This window comes from Trachypithecus francoisi, unplaced genomic scaffold (genome assembly GCF_009764315.1).
Source record: "Trachypithecus francoisi isolate TF-2019V2 unplaced genomic scaffold, Tfra_2.0 Contig01585, whole genome shotgun sequence".
Lineage (NCBI taxonomy): Eukaryota > Metazoa > Chordata > Mammalia > Primates > Cercopithecidae > Trachypithecus > Trachypithecus francoisi.
In genome coordinates this window covers 6,989,387-7,005,406 of record NW_022681444.1, presented here as the reverse complement: position 1 = coordinate 7,005,406, position 16,020 = coordinate 6,989,387, and the positions used below count along the sequence as shown (strand labels likewise).

General features: G+C 49.5%; 1 long non-coding RNA gene across 2 annotated transcripts; it reads right to left on the bottom strand.

Moving 5' to 3' along the window:
• Window positions 1–3,059: 3,059 nt before the first annotated feature.
• Window positions 3,060–15,783, bottom strand: LOC117073026. Of its 2 annotated transcripts, none has more exons than XR_004433074.1 (5): window positions 15,655–15,783; window positions 15,066–15,137; window positions 14,352–14,503; window positions 6,340–6,411; window positions 3,060–4,291 (listed from the first exon to the last, which is right to left on the bottom strand). It is a non-coding gene; the product is annotated as an uncharacterized LOC117073026 (long non-coding RNA). The 2 variants fall into 2 exon arrangements; XR_004433068.1 differs by having other exon boundaries at window positions 3,061–4,291; window positions 6,340–6,497.
• Between the last annotated feature and the right edge of the window lie 237 nt (window positions 15,784–16,020).

Below are 16,020 nucleotides of genomic sequence, written 5' to 3'. Positions count from 1 at the left end.
CAGGCAATTATCAAACTTTTCTTTTTTCACTTGTAAAATACACATAACACATAATTTACCATTGCAAGCATTTTATGTGTACAGTCCAGTGGCACAGTACACGCATGTGGTTGTGTAAGCATCACCACCTTCATCTCTAGAAAGTTTTCATCTTTATAGTTTGAGATTCTGTCCCCAGTAAACACTCACTCCTGTTACCCGCTCCCTCCAGCCCCTGGCAACCACCTTCCGCTCTCTGTCTCTGTGATTATGATGACTCTGAGTATTTTGTGTAAGTGGAACCATACAGCATTTAACTTTTGGGGGCTGGTTTATCTCACTAGCATAATATCCTCAAGGTTCATCCACACTGCAAGGTGTGTCAGAACCTCCTTCCTCTTTGAGGCTGAATCCGAGTCCCTTGAGTGTCTACACCACATTTTGCATATCCATCCACCCATCAATGCTTCCACCTTTTGGCTATTGTGAATAACGCTGCTATGACGATGGGTGCACAGATCTCTCTTTGAGACTCTGCTTTAATTCTTCTGAGTATATACCCAGAAGTAGAAATGCTAGATCATATGGTAATTCTATTTTTACTTTTTTTGAGGAACTGCCATGCTGTTTTCCACGGCGGCTGCACCATTTTCAATCCCACCAGCAATGCCTGAGAGTTCCAATTTCTCCACATCCTCATCAACACTAGCTATTTTCTGTTTTTTTGATAGTAGCCATCCATCACCAATCACCTCATTTGGTAAAAATCGGTCCAGGTACAAGGGCCGGCTTGAAAGGAGCAAGGAGTCTAGAAGACAGGTGAGCTTGGAACAGAAACAGCAAGTGATGTGTTTGGCTGAAGCACAGGAGTGCAGTCAGAGATGAGGCTGGGAAGGTATCTGGGTGAGGCTGGCCTTGGGGGCCCCTGGATACCATGGGAGGAGCTGAGCTCAGAGAGCATGTGTCACTTGCCCAAGGTCTCAAAGCCAATAAGTAGCAGAGCTGTGACACAAATCCCAATCTGTTTTTCACAATTCCGTAAGCATTTATTGAACACCTACTGTGTGCCAGGCCCCATGCTGGGGGCTGTTAGACATCAAATCCATTGATCTTAACCACTGCTCTACCCCAGCTCAAATAGTGGTCAGTCTCCAAGCTGCTCTAAGACAAGATGCATGAAGCAAACCCACCAGGGTGTGGAGGGAGGGTGTGGAGAGCAGCTCGCTAAACCATGGGAGCTACTTCATCGCACACTCACGCTCTCCCCCAAGGTAGAACTGGCTGAGCCTGAGAGGGTCAGTTATCAACTCGAGAGGAGAAAGGAGATTCCCAGTAAGTGACAGACCACCTGCAGCCTCCCCTCCCCAGCAGACGAGCTGATGGGGGTCTACAAAAAGTGGGGGCTTGAGGAGGGCTTTGGTCATAAGTAGTTGCCATGTTTGTAGGTCGACAACAGCTGCATGCTGGCATTTCCACGGAGTCAACATCATACAGAATGATGGCATCACTTCCGCTGCTTTCCATTCCTTCTTCCCACACTTGGTGGGTTCCTACTGATGCAGGGCAGGTGAGCTCCCAAATTGGGGCTTAACCCAGGAGGGTTCTTGGCTTCACCCAGGAAAGAATGTAAGGGTGAACTGGTGGTGTTAGATGCTAGCTTGTATTAAAGCGGCCATGCCTAGCCCAGCAGAGGAACTGCTCCCTGCAGAGCAGGGCTCCCTGCCAGGCTGTGTGCCCAGAGTGGCCGCTCAGAGCCAATTCTGCACTCATATGGATACCCACGTTTAATTATATGCAAATTAAGGGACAGTTCATGCAGAAATTTCTAGGGAAAAGGTGGTAACTTCCGGGTCATTGGGCTGTTGCCACGGAAAGGACAGTCATTTCCAGGTGTTGCCATACCAATGGTAAACTGGCATGGCACACTGGTGGGCAAGCCTTATGAAGAGGTGCTTCTACCCCAGGCTTGTTTTAGCTAGTCCTCAATTTGTTCCAGTGTCCAAGGTCTGCCTCCAGAGTCTAGTCCCACCCTATGTTACTACCAAGTGCCAGTAGTGGGAACAGCAGAGGTGAATAAACACCTGCCCTCATGGAGTTTGTCGTCCACTGAGGGTCACCAATGTAAAACATACAGCCACAAGTGCTTTGGGTATCAGGCAGCCCATAGTGGGGGTCACGTGTCTGGGGCATGGGGGACAGCTTCTCGGATGAAGTATTGTACAAGCTGGGACCCAAAGCATGAGAAGGAAGTGTCCAGGGAAAGGGACAGGGGAAGAGTGTTCCAGAAAAATGAGAACGTGTGCCAAGGGGCCAGAAGAGGCCTGGAGCGGTGGGAGACTGACTGGGAAGCATGGCTGGGCTGGCTAAGCAGGTAACTGGGCTAGGAGAGGAAACAAGGCCAGGGTTTGCCTTTCAAAGGTCAAGGCAAGGCTGGGCGTGGCGGCTCACCCCTGTAATCCCAGCACTTTGGAAGGCCAAGGTGGGCAGATCACCTGTGGTCAGGAGTTCAAGACCAGCCTGGCCAACATGGTGAAACCCGGTCTCTACTAAAAACACAAACATTAGCATGACGTGGAGATGCATGCCTGTAATCCCAGCTACTCAAGAGGCTGAGGCAGGAGAATTGCTTGAACCCAGGAGGTGGAGGTTGCAGTGAACTGAGATCATGCCACCGCACTCCAGCCTGGGCGACACAGCGAGACTTCATCGCAAAAAAAAAAAAAAAAGAGGCCGGGCGCGGTGGCTCAAGCCTGTAATCCCAGCACTTTGGGAGGCCGAGACGGGCGGATCACGAGGTCAGGAGATTGAGACCATCCTGGCTAACCCGGTGAAACCCCGTCTCTACTAAAAAAAATACAAAAAACTAGCTGGGCGAGGTGGCGGGCGCCTGTGATCCCAGCTACTCGGGAGGCTGAGGCAGGAGAATGGCGTAAACCCGGGAGGCGGAGCTTGCAGTGAGCTGAGATCCGGCCACTGCACTCCAGCCTGAGCGACAGAGTGAGACTCCGTCTCAAAAAAAAAAAAAAAGAAAAAGAACAAACAAAAAAAGTCAAGGCAAATAGGGCTCAACGTCAAAACCATTTCAACAGGCATATTGAATTTTGGAAATCTTTCCTGCAGTGTTTCCCCTGTCGCTAATTTCAGTACATTTTCTCTCTCCCCGGCATCTCTCCTACCATAAAACTTAAACCATGAAGCGTTTGGTCCCATGAAGAGCCGTGTGGATACCATCTGCATTTCTGACTAGGGAAGAAGGGGACTGTGACACAAGGAGAATCCCTGCTAGACAGCAGCGGGGAGTGGAAGACCCTTTCAGGGCAGGAGGAGAGGAAGGGAGGCTGGAGGTCAGGTGTAAGGGGCCTGGGGGCAGTGGAAAGATTCAGATAGGTTTGAGGGATCCGAGGACATCGGAGCTGGTGCCTGTGTCCCCAGGATGCGTCCTAAGGGGTCTGCAAGGCTCACCTTAGGCCTGACATTGCATCCAGTGTGGCCAGGCTGCAGCAGACTGAAATGACTAAGGGTCCCCAGTCCCCAGGCAGATGGGCTGAAGACAGTCTCACAGAGACCCCTCCAACCCCTGCAGCTGAGTGGAGGAAACCTAGGAGCTGAATGGGATAGTCTTATGGGTTGAAATGTGTCCCGCAAAAAGATATGCTGCAGCCCTAACCCCCAGTATCTGTGAATGTGACCTTATTTGGAAATAGGGTCCTTGCAGATATAATTAAGACAAGGTCATTAGGTGGGGCCTAATCCAATATGAGTGGTGTCCTTACAAGAAGAGGAAAATGCCGTGTGACATTGGAGGCAGAGAGTGGAGCGATGCATTTGTAAATCTAGGGCTAAAGCCGGAAAGGCAAGAAAGGACCTTCCCCTAGAGGTTTCAGAGGAGGCACAGCACTGCCCGCACGTTGGTTTCAGACTTCTGGCCTCTGGGACTGTGAGAGAACACATTTCTGTGGTTTTCAACCACCGGGTTTGTGGGACTTTATTAGAGCAGCCACAGAAAAAAACAACATATGGGAAGAAGATTGGCTGTGAATTGGAAGTTTTCAGGGCAAAGCAGAGTCCAGTCAGCCTCAGAGAATGTGGATGCGGTGCCCAGAGACCAGGGTAGGCCAGATCCGCCACTCCTGAGCAGGTCCAGCGATGGCAGGTAGGGTAAGAGACTCCTTTCCCGGCCCATGAAAGCTTCTCCACACAGCCAAACACCATCTTCAAAAGGAAACAGGAGGGAGATCCCTCCAGTGCAGAGAAACCACTCTTACAAGGGATAGGCCTTTGAACGGATCACATATTTGCCTGTAAGAGACGACTTTACAAAAAAAAAAAGAGAGATTCGGTTTTGTCACCCCTCCTCCTCCAACTGCCAAAACATCAGCAGGAAAGAGAGCACAAGGCAAAAAGAGATCAGATCTGGAAAATCCAGGCTTTTCACACAACTTAGCCCAAGAACGTACGTTTCACCTCGTACACCCTATACTCTTTTTTTTTTGACACAGAGTCTCACTCTGTTGTCCAGGCTGGAATGCAATCATGCAATCTCAGCTCATTGCAACCTCTGCCTCCCAGGTTCAGGTGATTCTCCTGCCTCAGCCTCCCAAGCAGCTGGGATTATAGGCTCGTGCCACCATGCCCAGCTAATTTTTGTATTTTTGTTCGAGATGGGGTTTCACCATGTTGGCCAGGCTGGTCTCGAACTCCTGACCTCAAGTGGTCCATCAACCTTGGCTTCCCAAAGTACTGGGATTGTAGGCATGAACCACCGTGCCTGGCCCCCTACACTCATTTCTACAGATAGTTTCTGCAGAGTTAGGGCACCCTGCAGGAGAGGCTTAGGTAGGAAACCAAGGGAAGTTCACAGGGGCATCTGCAGATGGGGCCACCCAGTTCATCACCAGGATGTTCACTGGAGCATGACATACAAACGCAAATGTCAGGAGCAACCTACATGTCCACACGGGACTGGGTCATAAATAATGATAATGGACTTCTATGCAACCATTAAAATTATGCTGTCAAAAGTGGTTTCATAATATGGGCCCAGCATGGTGGCTCATGCCTGTAATCCCAGCAATTTGGGAGGCCAAGGCAGTCGGAACACTTGAGGCCAAGAGTTCAAGACCAACCTGGCCAACATGGTGAGACCCCATCTCTACTAAAAATACAAAAAATCAGGCCGGGCGCACTGGCTCACGCCTGTAATCCCAGCACTTTGGGAAGCCAAGGTGGGCGGATCATCTGATATCAGAAATTTGAGATCAGCCTGACCAACATGGAGAAACCCCGTCTCTACTAAAAATACAAAATTAGCCAGGCGTGGTGGTGCATGCCTGTAATCCCAGCTACTCGGGAGGCTGAGGCAGGAGAATCACTTGAACCTGGGAGGCAGAGATTGCAGTGAGCCAAGATCGCACCACTGCAATGCAGCCTGGGCAATAAGAGCTAAACTCTATCTCAAATAAATAAATAAATACAAAAATTACTTGGGCATGGTGGCAGGCGCCTGTAGTCCCAGCTACTTGGGAGGTGGAGGTGGGAGGATCACCTGAGCCCGGGAGGCGGAGGTTGCAGTGAGCCCAGATTGCACCACTGCACTTCAGCCTGGGCAACAGAGCAAGACTCTGTCTCAAAAAAAAAAAAAAGTGATTTACTAATACGGTGAAAGGTTATGATAAATGTTAAGTAATAGTAACAATAATAATAAATCAGCCTAAAAGGGTGTCTTTTTTTTTTTTTTTTTTTGAGACAGAGTCTCATTTTGTCACCCAGGCTGGAGTGACAGTGGTATGATCTCAGCTCACTGCAACCTCCACCTCCTGGATTCAAGTGATTCTCCTGCCTCAGCCTCCCGAGTAGCTGGAATTAGAGGCACGTGCCATCAGGCCTGGCTAATTTTTGTATTTTTAGTAGAGATGAGGTTTTACCATGTTGGCCGGCATGGTCTTGAACTCCTGGCCTCAAGTGATCCGCCTGCCTTGGCCTCCCAAAGTGCTGGAATTACAGGCATGAGTCACCGCCCCTGGAAAAGGGTATCTTAATATGATTCCAATATTTATGTGATGTTGCTGTGTAAGGCTAACTGCTTTAACCAACAACTCCCAGAGTTCAATGGCTTAACACAACTAAGGTTCGTTTCTCCCCAAGACACTACCAAATGTGGGCCAGCATGGGATGGGAGGGGTCTGGACTCTACTGGCTCATTTGGGAACCCTGGTTTCTTCCATCTAGCAGCTTGGCTGCTCACTAGGGTGTTGGAGTCCTTCACTGGGTCCTTCCCGTCCTGAGAGCATCCAAAGAAGAGAGAACTTGAAGGAGTAATAGAAGATTTTATGGAACAGGCTGATAAGTAAGGGACATTACCTTCTCCCACATTCCATTGGTCAGACTCAGTCATGTGACACTCTCCTTGCAGGGAAGGCTGGGAAATGTAGTCTAGATGCATGTCGGAGGAGAAGGGAAACAGGATTTGCTGAACACACAGCATCACGTCTGCCAGTTAATATGCATAAAAAACACTACTGCAAGGAAATCACCCCATTTAACAGTCATTATTCCTGGGTGGTGAAACTATAAGCATTTAAAATTTTTTTCATATTTACCTTACTTTGAATTTTTTAATTTTCTGAAATAAACTTTTAGTATTTTTACAGAGAGAAAAAAATGTAATTTTGTAATTGAATAAATAGTCTTCAGGCTTCTTTCGGGATTTGGACAGGATTGTTTGGTGGTCAGTCTTACAGATTATATAATCAAAGGAAACTTGTATTACTTTCTATGCTAGTCTGTTTGGACTGCTGAAACGAATACTATAAACTAGGTAGCTTATAAAATACAGATTAGTGCAGTTTTGTTACATATGTAGTAAAAGGAAAAAAATTCAAAAATAAAAATAAAACACAATAGAGATTAGGCCAGGCAAAGTGGCTCATGCCTGTAATCCCAGCACTTTGGGAGAATCACTTGAGCTCAGGAGTTGGAGACCAGCCTGGGCAACTTGGTAAGACCCTTTCTCTATAAAACATGAAAAACAAAATCAAATTAGCCAGGTGTGGTGGTGCACACTTGCGGTCCCAGCTACTCAGGAATCTGAGGATCGCTTGAGCCGGGAAGGTTGAGGTTACGGTGAGCCGTAATTGTGCCAGCCACTCCAGCCTGGGCGACAGGGTGAGACCCTGTCTCAAAAAAGAAAAAAAGTAAAGAAAAACAACAGAGATTGATTTCTCACAGTTCCAGAGGCTGGAAGTCCAAGATTAAGGCACCAGCAGATTCAGTGTCTGGGGAGGGTCACTTTCTGGTTCTTAGACAGCACCACACCTCTGCGTCCTCATGTGGAAGGGACAAGACAGCTCTCTGTGGCCTCTTCTATAAGGGCATGAATCCCAGTCCTGAGGGCTCCACCCTCATGACCAGGTCACCCCCAAAGGCCCCACCTCCTCATGCCACCACCTTAGGGGTGAGGTTTCAACTCATGCATTTGAGGGGCACACACATTGAGACCACGGCACCTTCCTCAGCCTTAAAGTCTCCACCTCTGTAAAATGGGAAATAAAAATGACAGACGCCACATAGAGAGCTGGGAAAATGAAATGAGAAAGCGTGGACGTGCCATTGGCATGGCATGATTTCCATCGGTCAAACCTCCTTCCCTGCCCGTCCACTTGCCCCCTCCTGGGTCACAATTCCGGGCCTCCTCCTCGTCCCTCGCCCACCCACACCATCTCTCCGACTCTCTCTCACCTGGCGACCCTGCTTTTTATTTCAGAGGCACAGAGACAAGAAGGAGAAAACCCCAGGACGGCCCCCTTGGCTCCTACCCCTGGGCGCCTGGGCCTGTCCCTCAGCCATCTTCCCGCTTCCAGACATGGACACTCAGGTCCCCAGGCAACCCTGTCTTGCACCAGATCCCAACTCCCCCCCTCTGCCCTTCATCACCCAGAATCCCATCCCTGCGGCACAGTTCTCACCAGTATCCAGAAGGTCCACGGCCACTCCCACCCTCAGAAAGCCTCTGACCACACCCGTCTCTCTGACCATCACCCCATTTCTCTCTCCCCTTTATGGCAACATTTATCAAAAGAGTTGGCCAGGTGCAGTGGCTCACCCCTGTAACCCCAGCACTTTGGAAGGCCAAGGTAGGAGGATTTTGAGCCGCGGAGTTTGAGGCTGCAGTGAGCTATAATGGCACTACTGCTCTCCAGCCTGGGTGACACAGCAAAACCCTGTCTCTAGAAGAAAAGAGAGAGGGAGAGTTTTCTACCTGTTGTGTCTGCTTCTTCTCATCCCAGGCTCCCAGAACCCACTCCAGATAGGCACCACACCCTCTGTCCACCAACATTGCTCTGATAAAGCTCATCAATGGCCTCCCCACTGCTCACCCGATGGTCGATCTCCAGCCTCCTCTTCCCTGACCCTCAGCAGGCTGTGGCCCTGGCATCACTCCCTCTGCCTCGATACCCACTGCAGGCACTCATGATTCTTTCCGCTCCAACCTGACCGCCACGCTTCCTCAAGCTTCTTGGCTGGTTCCTTCCTCTCCATGTCTATGGCCTCTAAAATGCTTGCAATGACCAAGACTCAGGCCCTGGACACTGTTACGGGTTGACTCGTGTCCTTGGAAAGGATATGCCGTTGATGTATATCACAGAGCCCTTAAAAGGAAGGGAATTCTGACTCTTGCTACAGTGTGGACTGACCTTAGGGACATTATGCTCAGTGAAATAAGCCAGACGCACAAAAAAACAAAGACTGTATGACTCCATTTATATGAGATCCCTAGAGAAGTCAAATTCATAGAGCTAGAAACCAGAATGGCAGCTGCCCAGCGCTGGGGCAGGGGAGAATAAGGAGCTAGTGTTCACTGGGTGCAGTGTTTCAGTTCAGGCAGATGAAAAGTTTCTGGAGACGGATGCTGGTGATGGCTGCAGAGAATGTGAATGTTCTTAATGCCACTGCACTATGCACTGAAAAATGGTGAAGATGGGGCTGGGCTCAGTGTTACACACTGTAGTCCCTGCTACTCAGGAGGCTGAGACAGGAGGATCATGTGGGCCCAGGAGTTGGAGGCTGCAGTGAGCCCTGATCACGCCTGCGAATAGCCACTGTACTCCTGCTTGGGCAACGTAGTGAGACCCTGTCTCAAAAAATTTTTTTGTTTAAATGGCGAAGATGGTCTATTTTATGGTTGTGTACTTTTTTCACCATATAAAAAAGGATAACCAAAGCCAGGTACAATGGCTCATGCCTGTGATCCCAGCACTTTGGGAGGCTGAGGCAGACAGATCACTTGAGGCCAGGAGTTCGAGACCAGCCTGAGAAGCACAGTGAAACCCCGTCTCTATTAAAAAAAATACAAAAATTAGCCTGGCATGGTGGCACACACCTATAATCCCAGCTGCTCAGGAGGCCGAGGCACAAGAATCGCTTGAGCCCAGGAGGTGGAGGTTGCAATGAGCCAAGATCATGCCACTGCATTCCAACCTGGGCAACAGAGCAAGACTGTCTCAAAAATAAATAAATACAAAATAAAAATAAAATTTAAAAGTATAACCTAGCCAGGCATGGTGGCTCACGCCTGTAATCCCAGCACTTTGGGAGGCCGAGGAGGGCAGATCATGAGGTCAGGAGATGGAGACCATCCTGGCTAACACGGTGAAACCCCATCTCTTCTAAAAATACAAAAAATTAGCCGGGCGTGGTGGTAGGCATCTGTAGTCCCAGCTACTCAGGAGGCTGAGGCAGGAGAATGGCGTGAACCCGGGAGGCAGAGCTTGCAGTGAGCCGAGATCATGCCACTGCACTCCAGCCTGGGTGACAGAGCGAGACTCTGTCTCAAAAAAAAAAAAAAAAAAAAAAGCATAACCTAAAAATGTCTTTAAATAATAATAAAACAATAAAAAAGATGTATTGAAATCCTATCCCCAGTAACTCAGACCTTATGTGGAAATGGGGTCATTACCAGTTAGGATGAGGTCCTACCTGAGCAGGGTTCACCTTTAATCCAATATGCCTAGAGCATCCTTATTACAAGAGGACTGAGACACATGGGAAGAACAAGATGTGACAACAGCTGAAGCCAAGGACACTAAGGATGGCCAGCCACCTCCAGGAGCTGGGAAGAGGCAAGAAAAGGCTCCAGCCAGAGCCTCGAAAGGAGAGCAGCACTGCTGACACCTCAGCGTCAGACTTCTGGCCTTCTGAACTGTGAGACAATAAACTCCTGTTGTCTGAAGCCACCCAGTTTGTGACACCGTGTCACAGCAGCCCTGGGAGACGGATACAGGCCCCTCCTCTTCTCCCTCCCAGCCTAGGTGGTCTCATCCCAACTGGTGGCAGCAATGGCGCCTCTGGAACTATGACTCCCGCACTAACGCCTCCATCCCACCCTTCCCCGTCAACTCCTGGCTCATCTTGCCCACGCCCTGCCTGGGTGTCTAACAGGCACCTTACATGTAACATGTCTACAACACAACTTCCCTTCACCCTCAAAACTTGCTTTGTTTTCTCAGTTAATGGCTCCTCATCCAGCAAGTGACCTGAGCCCAGAACTCTAGAATCCTTCCCGACTTCAGCTCTTCTCACAAACCCTCATCCAAAGCGTCAGCTAATCCTGGCAACTCCACCTTCCAATTAGACCCTAAGCCTCATTCTTTCTCATCTGCCGCTTCCACTTGGCCTGGATTCTGGCACCGGCGGGGCTCCCTGTGTCTGCCCCACTCAGTCCTCAGCATTCCCGGTACAGCAGCTGGAGATCTTTTTATTTATTTATGTTTTTATTTTTTGAGACAGGGTCTTGCTCCATCTCCCATGCTGGAGTACAGTGGCGCGATTATAGAACACTGCAGCCTCAAACTCATGGGCTCAAACAACTTTCCCACCTCAGCCCCCCAAGTAGCTGGGACCACAGGTACACGCCATGATGCCCAGCTAATTTTTGTATTTTTTGTAGAGATGGGGGTCTCACTATATTGCCCAGGCTGGTCTCAAACTCCTGAGCTCAACTGATCCTCCAGTCTTGGCCTCCCAAAGTGCCGAGATTACAGGCATGAGCCCCCACACCCGGTGTGCTATCTCCTTTACCCATCCCCCCGCCACCATCAGCCCCCACCTCAACAGTCACTTCCATGATACAGCCTGGATCCTGGCTTGGTCAACAACACCCTTTCTTTTCTTTTTTTTTTTTTTCTTTTTTGAGGCAGGATCTCACTCTGTTGCCTAGCTGGAGTGCAGTGATGTGATCATGGCTCACTGCAGCCTCAAACTCCTGGGCTAAAATGATCCTCCCACCTCAGCCTCCCAGGTACCTGGGACTACAGGCACCACCATGTCCAGCTAATTTTTTTTTATTTTTTTGTAGAGACAGGGTCTCACTGTATTGCCCAGGCTGGTCTCAGACTCCTGGGCTCAAGTGATCCTCCCATCTCAGGTTCCCAAAATGCTGGGATTACAGGCATGAAGCCACCATGACTGGCTGTTTTTTATTTTTTATATTTTTAGAGACAAGGTCTTCTTCTGTCATGCAGGTTGGAGTGCAGCGGCATGATCATAACTCACTGTGGCCTCCAATTCCTGGTTTCAAGCAATTCTCCTACCTTAGCCTCCCCAAACAGGTGGGACTGTAGACGTGCACCACCGTCCCAGGCTAATTTTCTTTTTTATAGAGATGGGGTTTTGCTGTATTGCCCAGGCTGCAGTGCAGTGGCATAATCATAGCTTATTACAGCTCTGAACTCTTTGACTCAAGCGATCCCTCTGCCTTGGCCTTCCAAAGAGCTGGGACTATTGGTGTGAGCCACCATGCCCATCCCCCTTATTTTATATCACAAACCACCTTTCCTGGGACTCCCTCTGTCTCCCTGCCTTTATTTTTCTCCATTGTGTAGTATCTGCCACCTCTAATAAAGTATATAATGTACGCAGTTTTTCACTTACTGTCCATCTCCCTCCAGTAGAACATAGACGCCATGATGGCAGGAAGCTTTGTCTCTTTTTCCTGCTATGTTTCAGGACAAGAACAGGGCCTGGCACAGCGTGCTGCTTAGTAGATAGTGAATGAATGAGCATATGAATGAATGGATTTTCTGATGAAGGCCCACATTTTCTCATAGTCAGTTTCAGCTCTAGAAGGAGGCTGGTGGACTGGGCGCAGTGGCTTGTGACTGTAATCCTAGCACTTTGGAAGGCAGAGGCGGGTGGATCACCTGAGGTCAGGAGTTCAAGACCAGCCTGGCCAACATGGCAAAATCCCATCTCTACTAAAAATACAAAAATTACCAGGCATGGTGGCCCATGCCTGTAATCCCAGCTACTCGAGCAGCTAAGTCAGGAGAATCACTTGAACCTGGGAGGCAGAGGTTGTAGTGAGCCAAGATCTCACCACTGCACTCCAGCCTAGGCAACAGAGCGAGACTCCGTCATAAACAAATAAATAAATAAATAAATAAATGGAGGCTGGATGAGATGGAGGAGCAGGGGGCTCCCTTTCTTACTTGAAAGCTTATTTAGATCTTCCCTCATAGGACCTACGGTCGTTTCAGTGCCCGCTGAACTGAGGTCTGGTCAGGGCTGGAGAAGTCTGTTTAGTACTGTTTCTCGTTTGTGTGATTTCTGATGCTCCCTTATCCCTGGCCCACTGTGGCTGCTCCTCACCTGCTAGACTGAACACCAACTCCCCACCACCCCCATCAAGCCTGGGCAGTAAACTGCCCTCCCCAAACCCCATTACTCCCTAATTCTGGGCCTTCCTCAATCCCAGCCCACGTGTGTCTCTCAATCTCAGCCATTTCGTGAGGGAGGAGGCAGGACTGGACTCTGAGGCGGGGCTCAAACACCTGACCAAATTGAGAACTAGCTAAAACAGGGAAGCAACAAAAGCACTTCTCTGTAAGACATGCCCACCAGTGTGCCATGTCAGTTTACCGATGCCATGACAACATTCAGCAGTAACTGCCCCTTTCCATGGCAACAACCCAACCATTGGGAAAGTACCACCCTTTTTCTTAAAATTGCTGCATAATCTGCCCCTTGATTTGCAAATAATTAAAAGTGGATATATTGGCCAGGCACGGTGGCTCACACCTGTAATCCCAGCATTTTGGGAGGCCAAAGACAGGCAGATCACCTGAGGTCAGGAGTTCGAGACCATCCTGGCCAACAAGGTGAAACCCCATCTTTACTAAAAATACAAAAGTTAGCTGGGTGTGGTGATGGGTGCCTGTAATCCCAGCTACTTGGGAGTCTGAGGCAAGAGAATCGTTGGAACCCGGGAGGTGGAGGTTGCAGTGAGCCAAGATCGTGCCACTTCACTCCAGCCCGGGTGACAGAGTGAGACACCACCTTAAAATAAGTAAAATAAAATAAGAGTGGGTATAATAAATATGAGTGCAGATCTGCCTCTGAGCTGCTACTCTGGGCACACTGCCCATGGGGGAGCCCTGCTCCACTCAGATCAGAACCTCTGCTGCTGTTGTGCATGGCTGTCTCAACACAAGCTGCTGCCTAACACCAGCAGCTCACCCTTGAATTCTTTCCTGGGCAAAGCCAAGAACCCTCCAGGGCTAAGCGCCGATCTGGGGGCTCACCTGCCCTGCATCATTACCAGCTGTGTGACCTTGGGCACAGCTTCCCCCAAGCCTTAGTGTCTCTGATACAGTTTGGATTTCTGTCCCTGCCCAAATCTCATGTCAAATTGTAATCCCCAGTGTTAGAGAAGGGGCCTGGTGGGGGGTCTTTGAATCATGCGGCTGACTTCCTCCTTGCTGTTCTTATGAGAGTGAGTGAGTTCTCACGAGATCTGGTTGTTTAAAAGTGGGCAGTACCTCTCCCCTCTCCAGCCAGGTAAGTGTGCCTGCTTCTCCTTTGCCTCCCACCATTACTGTAAGTTTCCTGAGGCTTCCCCAGCCATGCTTCCTATGTAGCCTTCAGAATCATGAGCCAATTAAACCTCCTTTCTTTGTAAATTACCCAGAGCCATGAGCCAATTAAACCTCTTTTCTTTATAAATTACCCAGTCTCAGGTAGTTCTTTATAGCAATGTGAGAACAGACTAATACAGTCTCCATCTGTAAAATGGAGAAGTCAACAGTCTCTGCCTCATTCTAAGATGTAAATGAGATTTGACTGTCAATGCTCAGCACAGTGCCTCAAAAGCAGTGATCACCCCTAAAGCATCACCTAGTGTAAAAATTATCATCATGGTCAAATGTCTCCAAATGCTCGCGTTTCTCCATCCAGCACCTGTGGATGTCCCATTAGGATTTTTTAATATTGTGATTTATCAGTGACCACCATAGCTCAGGTCCTGTCACTAAGCCCCCATGTGCCAGGCCCTCTGTGTGCACCATCCTGGCATCTGCTGGAGCCCCCAGAGTGCTGACCTTGTCTGCTCTTCTCTGCACGTGTTCTTCCTCCAGAAGCCTGTAGTTTGGAATCACCATCTTTCTCTTTTTCTTGCTCCCAGTGTCCAGGATCCCAGCTAAATGGCCCCCTAAAACTATGGAATATCTGGAGAGTGCCCCCTGACCCAGACCTGTGGAGATGGTGGAAGAGACAGGCAAAAGGAAGCGTGTCTCTGAGATCCTGAAACTTACATGTAGTTGTGGGGAGGCCAGGCACGGTGACTCACGCCTTTAATCCCAGCACTTTGGGAGGCCAAGGCGGGCGGATCATCTGAGGTCAGGAGTTTGAGACCAGCCTGGCCAACATGGGGAAACCCCATCTCTACTAAAAATACAAAAATTAGCCGGGCATGGTGGCGCATGCCTGTAATCCCAGCTACTGGGGAGGTTGAGGCAGGAGAATTGCTTGAATCCAGAAGGCGGAGGTTGCAGTGAGCCAAGATCACACCCCTGTACTCTAGCCTGGGCAACAAGAGCAAAACTCCGTCTCAGAAAACAGACAAACAAACAAAATAAAACAAACAAACAAAAAACCATGTAATTGGAGAGAAGGGGTGATTTGCACCTAGAGTTCCCAGGCAACAATTCAAGCCAATGGCAGAAAGCTGGACAGGATTCACACCGGAGTTGCAGGCAGTTCCTGCTGGTGCTTCTGTCAGAAGCCAGGTCTGGGTGTCAGGCAGCAACTCATACCCTGGGGTCAAGAACTCTGTCTGTTGCCGTCACCTTCCTCTCCCCTTCCTCTTGCTTGGGGGTTGGATGCTCCTGAGAAGACGGGATTGAGGGCAAAGGTGGAACTGGAGACGGGGCCCAGGCCCCTCTGCCCAGAGAGCAGGTGGGAGAGAGGACACTGATTCTGGACAGGGCCACAATTACGGGAGAAACCCCAGAAAACCAGAACCAGAGAGCCCTGCTGACGCTACCCACTCTCCTAACTTTACAGAGGGCAGCCTGACGACCAGGGAGGGAGGGGACTTCCCCAAGGTCACAGACAAAGTCAGCCTCAGGGCTGAGACCCTGACACGGGTCTCTTGACCGTACCTCCAGCCCTCTGTCCTCTGGACAGAAAGGGAGGCATTGTAGAGAGTTCTGGGGAGAATGTTATTTTTGGTGGTGGCCAAGGTGCTGTGCTAGGACCTTCTGACATCTCAGCGAATCCTCCCCCTGCATGAGGGAGGACACGATTATTGTCCCTGATCGTCAGAAGAGGAAGACCAGTGATGGGAAGCAATTTGCTCAAGATTCCGCAGCCCAGAGACCCATCCTGAGCCCAAGTTCCTACCCCGACCCTGCCGTGCTCCTCAGAATCAGAGAGAGGCCTGCCGGGTTGGCAAAGACAGCCTTGCCCCTGCCAGGCTCCGAACCTCAGTCTCATCTGCAAGGCAGAGGCCACCTCTCTTCTCAAGCTGGTTTCCAGAATGAAAGGAGGAAGTGCGTGGCCTGGCCCGTGGGAGGCGCTTGGGAAACCACAAATGTGTAGTGGGTGGCCCATCCTCAAAAGTTCAGCAAACACAAAGCACTTTTTCTTTACAATTTTTTTAGCAATTTTTTTTTATTGTGGTAAAATATCCATACCAGAAAGTTACCATTTTAGTCATTTGTACGTGTTCCATTCAGTGGCTTCAAGCACATTCACGTTGTTGTGTAA